Below are 8,090 nucleotides of genomic sequence, written 5' to 3'. Positions count from 1 at the left end.
AGTGAGAACAAGCTACCTGCGAAGTTCAGGATGCCTAAGACAAGCAAATTCAACAAGACTGGAGATTCGAAGGTTCATCTAAAGTAGTATGTTATCATCATGAGAACTATATAGTTGAGTAAGACCCAGATTGTCAAACTATTTGTGCTGTCACTAGAAGGACTTGCTGTAAACTGGTATCATGGTTTGGAGAAATCTGTCAAAGCTGAATGGCGTGATATATGTAATTTATTTATTAAGCAATATGACTATAATACTCAGTTGGAAGTCTTAAATAGTGATCTTAAGTCCACCAACAAAAGTCTGAATGAATACGTCTCTGATTACTTGACCAGGTGGAGAAACAAGGCCAGGTTGACTAAGAACAAGCCTTCTAAAATGGACCAAGTCCGTATGGTGGTCCAAAGTTTTCTTCTTAGTTGGTCGAAAGACTAAATGATGAACCTGAAGACTTTTATGGACTTGTATATGATGGGCTTCAGGTCGAGAAAATCGAGAATGACAAAAGGAAGAATGAGCAAACCGGTGGAAGGCCAAATCATTAGGCTAGAGGGAATAGAACTCTGGATGTGAATGTTGTCCAGCAACCGAGAAAGTTCTCCAACTTCAGGCAACCTCTCTAAAAAATTATTGAGAGATCAGTGTAGAATGGCTTGCTCCAACCAACCACCCTAAAAAACCTACCTGACGTAAATGCACCTAGTTATAAGTTCAACACCTACTGCAAGTTCCACTAAGCACCTGGCCATCACATAGATAACTAGATCTTACTGAAACATGAAAGTTAAGACCTTATTGAAGCTGGAAAATTGATCGACCCAGACCAGCCTAGTACTAAAAGAAACCCTCTGCCAAACTACAACAACACACCACTACTAAACCAAGTGTCCATGATCACCCTTGACTTTAGTGAAGAAGAGGTCATGAATTCTTTTAAGGACATACCTCGACTTGAGCTAGAACCATAAACCAAGCTAGATAGCGTACAAAGAACCTTCACCTAGCTGGGGGCACCACTATCTATGGTGTTCCATCATCTAAAATGGATAATCCTAGGCTTTCAGGCATGGGACGAACTAGTGCAACCATCTCAGGCACGAGACTCAAGACTTGATTGACTAGGGAGAATGGCAAGTTTTGCAACTTCCTTAGTATGAATGTGAAGATTTATTGGGACAACCCTTAAGCAAATTCGATTTTAATGTTCGCTATTCGAAGCCTCCTTCGGCTAGCATCTGAATTAAAAACATTGTGCCAAGTGGCTAGGGGTCAAATGACAAAGTAGCTTATAAGCCTTGTCTTTTGGATGTTTAAAAAGAAGGGAAAAAAAGTTAGTCATGGCTATAGATATCTGGTACAGTTCTAGAGATGAGTGTGAGGTCCAAGATGACGAGGCAATGGATATATAAGAAGATAGCGACTCTGACAAAGAAATAGAGTTAGTGGGTAAAGACACGAGGGTTCAAGAATTGAGGCAAATCGAGAAAGCTCTTGAAAGGGATAATAGGTTATTAGAACAGCTGAAGAAAGAAAAGAACACAATCGACATCTGGGAACTGCTGATAACCTTATCAAATCACAAAAAGGCTTTAATCCAGGTCTTGTCTAGTATAAGCATTAGCACAGAGGCTACCAGTAATTAACAAGACCATCGAGATGATCACTTTCTTGGATGAAGACTTACCACTTGAGGGAAGGGACCATAACAAGACTCTTTACATAGCAACAAAAGTTAAGGGGAAAAGGACCCCATATATGATGGTAGATGATGGGTCAACCATCAATGTGTGTCCTCATATACTCCCTAAGCTCGGGATGACTATGAAAGACCTGAAGCCATCAAATATGGTGATAAGAGCCTATGATAAGACAAAGAGAGATGTGAAAGAACATCCTCAGCACTGGTGAAGATGGGTCCTATCATATCCTGGGTGAAATTCATTGTCTTTGACATTTCAGTAATATTTGCACTGTTATTGGAAAAACCATGGTTCCATGCCTTATGAGGAGTTCCTTCCATTGTGCATTACAAGGTCAAGTTTCCTCATAAAGGCGAAATTGCGACTATTGAAGGTGGTAAGGTTGTTTCGGCTATACAAGAAGCTATGTAGGAGTTGGAAGCCCTTATTTGATTCCAGGTGGTTGTTCTTTACGAAGACTACATGGATCCTAAAGTAGCCAGCATATTCAAGAAGATGAATTTCATGCCTGGAATGGGGCTAGGAAAGAATCAATAGGTTATTGCAGAGCTGCCAGACTTTAGAGGTTAGAAAACTTGGCACGGGCTGGGTTACCATGAGGATAAGGATGAGGGTAGACCAAAGGGTAAGGTTTTAAAAACGTATTTGTCTAGCAGTACAAGACTTACTCTAGGGTGCCTGAACCTATTATAATAGCTGGGTCTGAGGTGCCATGATTTGAGATATTCAAGAGTCTAATCATCGACGCGATGGTTGAGTTAAGCATCAAGGAAGTTTAGAGAAGATCACCAGCAAGGTTGAGGAGCTGAAGCTAGAAGAATTCGTTGCTCCACCTAAGAAACTGAATCAACAAAAGCTAGTTGCTTTAATAGAGGAGCAAATTATTTATGTTTTTTATGATGATGTAATAACATCCAATCTTTATGAGGAAGATATTTATTTTATTTCAGAGATCAACAGTATGAACAATAATCTTACTTACTTGTTAGATGTTTTTATGATGATGTAATAACATCCAATCTTTATGAGGAAGATATTTATTTTATTTCAGAGATCAACAGTATGAACGATAATCTTACTTGTTAGATTTTTTCTTGATGGTAGTGTGTGCATTTTAATAATCATGATATGTGTATGTTTGACATCAATTCCATACTGTGGCCGACGGTTTCGGCTGTGCACCCAAGTGTCTTTAGTGACTACGACACTATAAGGCTTTTTAACGTAATCAGGAACATGCTAACTAATCACTAAAATTAGCATGAAGATGGGAGTCGCCACCTAGGTAATCATCGGGACATTTTTACTGAAGAGTGGCATTTCTTAGATTCCATAAGGAAGCTTATGCAACAGAGTCTAAAGATGGATCATAAGCCAACTTCCTTATTTGTATATATTATTTTTTAAATTTATTGTTTAACAAAGTATTCCCTATAAATACAATCAATTTATACACAGGCATGCCAAAACAACACAAAATACACCTAAGTTTAGCCAATTTTATTCAAGCCCAGCCCATATTTTAAGGTATTAATCTAACTTATTAATCAATTATATATTCTAGCATAATTACATGTTATGCTCTTTGGATTCCAGTTTTTGAGCCTAATGGACTACTTGTTATGAGAAGACTCATTCATTGTGATCTCAACCCTAATGAAGTTCAAACCTTAACTAAACATGCCAAAGCCCGCTAGTCTAATTATATTTTAGGGTTTAGGCCTAGTTAAGGTGGATTAGCCTATTAGACTATCAAATTCATGTTGGATCAATTTTTAGTCCTAAGTCTATATGGCCCATGTCTATTAATCAATCACTTAATCATGCATTCGGTTTACATAATAAACAAAAATAAAGAAAATAGAGCAGAAAGAAAAACCCTAACTATTACAACATGCCTACAACTATGATTGCAAAACCGGAATGACCTAAAACTATACAGAGGCTGAGAATACATTGAAATATGTAAAAAAATAAAAATAAAGTGTCCAGCTTGATCAGCCAATTGGCTAGGCATGAAGAGCCCATCGGCACAATATAAAGGCAATTGGCTCTATATTGAGACGATCGACTCTATAGTCCTAGGGTGAATTTTTATCGGTTTTCCTTCGTTTGCCAGTACAATCTCACACTCCATATGCGATTTTCACATGCACATATGTTCAAATTCATTAGAATGAGCTAAAACAGATAAAAATAACAAAATAGAAATTACATAAGCTAAAAAACCTAAATCACTAAAACCCTGAAATTTTATAAACGAACAAAAGGTTATTGCAATAAAAAGAATCATGTTTTATTTAGGCTTAATTACTAAATCTCATTAATAAATGGACCTAAATATTAACCCTATAAAATATTTTTTAATCAAATCGAAAACTCTAATTGGCAAAATATCATATATAAAAACCCTTATTCCTAATATCATATTCAAAACCATATTGTTATGCATATTAATGAAGACCTAATCTAATCATATTTATCAAAGGTAAAAATCCTAATCATGCTTCTAAGAACAAATAATATAAAAAACAAAAGGACTGAAAATAACTGCTTTTTATAATGGATGTAGATGTATGGTGGAAGAAACCCTCAAGTTGTCACCGTGTATGTAGGAATACAGAGCTGGATCTAACTTTGTGAAATCTTTTGTCGATTAAAAAAAGAGTTTCTAAAAGTGCTCTTTCTTAAGTGGCTTGTTTCCTAAAATCACTCTTCCTAAAGTGGCTTGAGTCTTCGAATATAAACTACGATTGTCAGTGAAATTCCTTCTGTTTTCTTTTGGTTTCCTTTCTTTTCTTTCTTTTTCAGTGTTCCCTCTCTTTTGATTTCACTTACGGTCGAATCTTAATTCTTGCCTCCCCCTCAAAACCCTAAACACCTCTTACTATTTATAGAGGTATAATTTCAAAAAAATACCCTAGAGAAAGGAAATATCAATAAATATTCTACTTATTTATCTTAAATTTAAGTAATTATCGATAAAACAATGATCATCGTCAAGAAAACCTTTTAGAATCTGTATCTGGACGTAAAATCATCTGAAAAAATGACGCCGGGGAGTCAAAATCCAATTAGTTCTATAAAGAACGATTGGATCTATAGAGGAAGTTTTGAAATTTGTACTTTAGTCCCTGATCTTGTAAAAATTATTGTTTTAACCCTCAAACTTAATTTTTTTAACAATTAGGTCCAAATTGATTTCAAAAAGCTAATTCCAGCTGGATTAACCTTGACCCCAGCCTTAGATTCGCCTGTCCTTTGCCTCCCAAAACCCGAAAAAGTGGTAACTCTCATCATAGGATTTTCTGTTTTTCCCTTGATATTTAAAATCTAGAAAATGGGTGCTGACACATAAAAATTGACTCATTTAATTTATGCACAAATGAAAATTTAAGGAACATTGTGATAGCTCATGATATAACTCATGAGGAATGAGAGAATTAGAGAAAATAATAGAAAAAAAGGAAACAAGTATTTGCTTGATCCTATTACGACATGCTAGGGTTAAATATAAAGTTAGCGGAGTAACACATCCCAACCTATTCGCACATCAAGCCAATCAAGCAAAGAAAAGTATTAATAAGTTCTTAGGGTGAATGGAAAGATATAAACTAAGGCTTAATCCAAAGAAAAGTATATTCAGAGTAACATCAAGAAAGCTGTTGAGGCATATAGTAAGTCAACAGGGAATAGATATTGATTCGGATAAGGTAAAGGCTATTCAAGAAATGCTAGCACCAAAGACAGAGAAAGAAGTCAGAGGATTTGTAGGACGTCTATAATACATCAACAGGTTCATTTCCAAGATCACAATGGTTTGTGATCCTAAATTTGAACTTTTAAGGAAACATCAAGCTGTTGTTTGGGATGAACACTGTCATAAAGCCTTTGATAGGATCGAAGAGTATCTAATGAAGCCGCCAGTACTAAAGCTGCCAAAGGATGGAAAATCGTTGATTTTATACTTGGCCTTAGAAGAGGAAGCTGATAAGTGCTAGAAGCACTTACGTTTGAATCTTGTTTTACCTCGATTTAACCATAAATTGAGTTTAATTTATTTGTTAGAGTTTGTTTTCAGCTCTTTTTAAGTAATTGGCAAGCTTGCATGATAAGAGGAAGTTTTAGCTTCAAAATATAAGAAAAATTAGCCAATGAGCACTTGATCATCAAGGACAAGAGTGTCACATGGGCATGACACGAGAAGAAACTTCCTGTGTGAAGTGTAAAAATGGCAGAATGAAGGAATGCAAGACACGGGAGGCACACGCCTGTGTGGTCTTCTCGTGTGAGATGGAAAAAATGGCAGATTGTCCAATACATGACATGGGAAGAGGACATGCCCGTATGGCCCACGTATGGCTCTTAAAAGAACACTATTTAAAAGAACTTTTAGGTTTTCTTTAGAGAGTTTCATCATATTTTCATTTCTAGAGAGAGAAACACATAAAAAATTTATTTTCCTTTCATTTTCAGGATTTTGATTGGTATTTCTCAAGGAAGAACATCATTTCCTTCATTGCTTTTCAAGATTGAAGATTTTCATTTCTTCTTCTATTACTAGTTTGAGATCTTTTTTCCTAATCTTTATTTCTTTATTGTGATGTCTAGGAATTAATTTTCTTGCTATTTGAATTTTGATAAACCCTAATTTGTTTTGTATGGATTGATTCAAAGTTAATACAACTAATCTTTTCTATAAGTTGTTTTGTTCCTTTGATTGCTTAATTATCTATTTTAATTAATAAGTCGACGTATTGATTGAGATTTATTTTCATAAACTGATTATAGATAACTTTTTATGAATTAATCATCACATCTTAGAGATTTAGGATTGATTGGGATACTAAAGATAGATCTACAAGATCCTTTAGTTCAATAGTTCCTTAATCTTAATGAATGATCTAAGTGAGTGGGTTTAAGAAGAGATTCATTTCCTTTATCTTAGGAATCAGGGGTTTAATCACTTAAGAAAGGTTTAAACCTAATTTTGTGGAATTCCAACTCAACTCTTTATTTGAATTAATTGTTGTTTGTTACTTAATTTATTAGGGGGATTCACTACCTAAATAGACTTTATCCTTGATAAGTTGACCAATTGTTTTAATCTTTAGTTTTAAGATTATTTTACTTTTAAATATTATTACACCCAATAATATTTTGATTGCTAAACATTAGTGTAAGATTGAAGATAGTACTCATAATTAGGTCTCTAGTAGAACGATACTCTTATTCATCATTATATTACTTGATACGATCGGTGGACTTTGCCGTGTGCAAATAATGCGCATCAAGTTTTTAGTGCCATTGCCAGAGACTTTTTTATATTGTGATATTATTAGTAATTCACAAGCTAGTGATTTGGCGTTTCTATTTTTTATTTGATTTATCTTTATTGTGTTTATGTTTTCTCTAGGTACCTAAATAAGTGTATAACCCGAGCTAGTTCGACAGAACTATTCGCTTACAAATCAGAGTTAGAAAAAACTTTGAGGAAGCATCAAAGAGAAGAACGAGAATAAGCTTTAGCCAAAATGGTGGCGGAGATATAGAATCATAATCAAGAAGGAGAATCAAACCAAGAAGAGAAATAGTTAAGAATGGCAGCTCCACCTAGGGAGAGAACCATGCAAGAGTATACACGTCCAACTCTTAATAGGTCTACATCGAGTATTGTTAAGCCAAATGTTACAGCATACAACTTCGAGATAAAGTCCACCATTATTCAAGTGGTGCAAAACATTTGCATGTTTGATGGTTTACCCAACAAGGATCCAAACATCCATTTGGATGATTTTTTTAGAGATTTATGATATCTTCAAGATTAATAGGGTATCAAATGATGCTATTTGATTGAAGCTATTTCCATTCTTGTTGAGGGATAAGCCAAAGAAGTAGTTGAAATCATTTCCAGTTGGGACATTCACGACTTGGAATCAGTTAGCTGAGAAATTCTTAGAGAGATACTTTCTACCTTCTAAGACGGCTAAGTTGAGGAATAATATAGCTGGGTTTCTTCAGTAAAAGAATGAGACTTTTTACGATTGTTGGGAACGTTTCAAGGATTTACTAAGGAGCTGTCCACTCCATAGTTTACCTTTATGGCTGTAAATTTATACATTCTTTAATGGACTGAATTACACAAGTAAACAGTCTATTAACAATGCAACAGGTGGATCACTAAATAATAACACTCCTGAGCAAGCTATATATCTTATTAAGGATATGGTAATCACGAACTACTAGTGGCAGAATCCAAATAGAAGGTTCGAGTCAAAGGGAGTGGAATCCATACGGTAGACCCTATGGTAGTTGTGATTGCGCAGCTAGAGGCCATGAGTAGGAAGATTGATGCTTTGACTATGGCTTCATCTAGAAGAAAAGCACAAG

The 8,090-nt window shown here is 35.1% G+C and overlaps 1 non-coding gene across 1 annotated transcript; it reads right to left on the bottom strand.

The window, feature by feature from the left end:
• Positions 1-7,688: 7,688 nt before the first annotated feature.
• On the bottom strand, positions 7,689-7,795 carry LOC112534733. Its single transcript, XR_003078998.1, has one exon. It is a non-coding gene; the product is annotated as a small nucleolar RNA R71 (small nucleolar RNA).
• Between the last annotated feature and the right edge of the window lie 295 nt (positions 7,796-8,090).

This window comes from Ricinus communis, chromosome 3 (genome assembly GCF_019578655.1).
Source record: "Ricinus communis isolate WT05 ecotype wild-type chromosome 3, ASM1957865v1, whole genome shotgun sequence".
NCBI lineage: Eukaryota > Viridiplantae > Streptophyta > Magnoliopsida > Malpighiales > Euphorbiaceae > Ricinus > Ricinus communis.
Note: the sequence above shows the minus strand (reverse complement) of the source record. Positions and strands in the feature narration are given on the sequence as shown.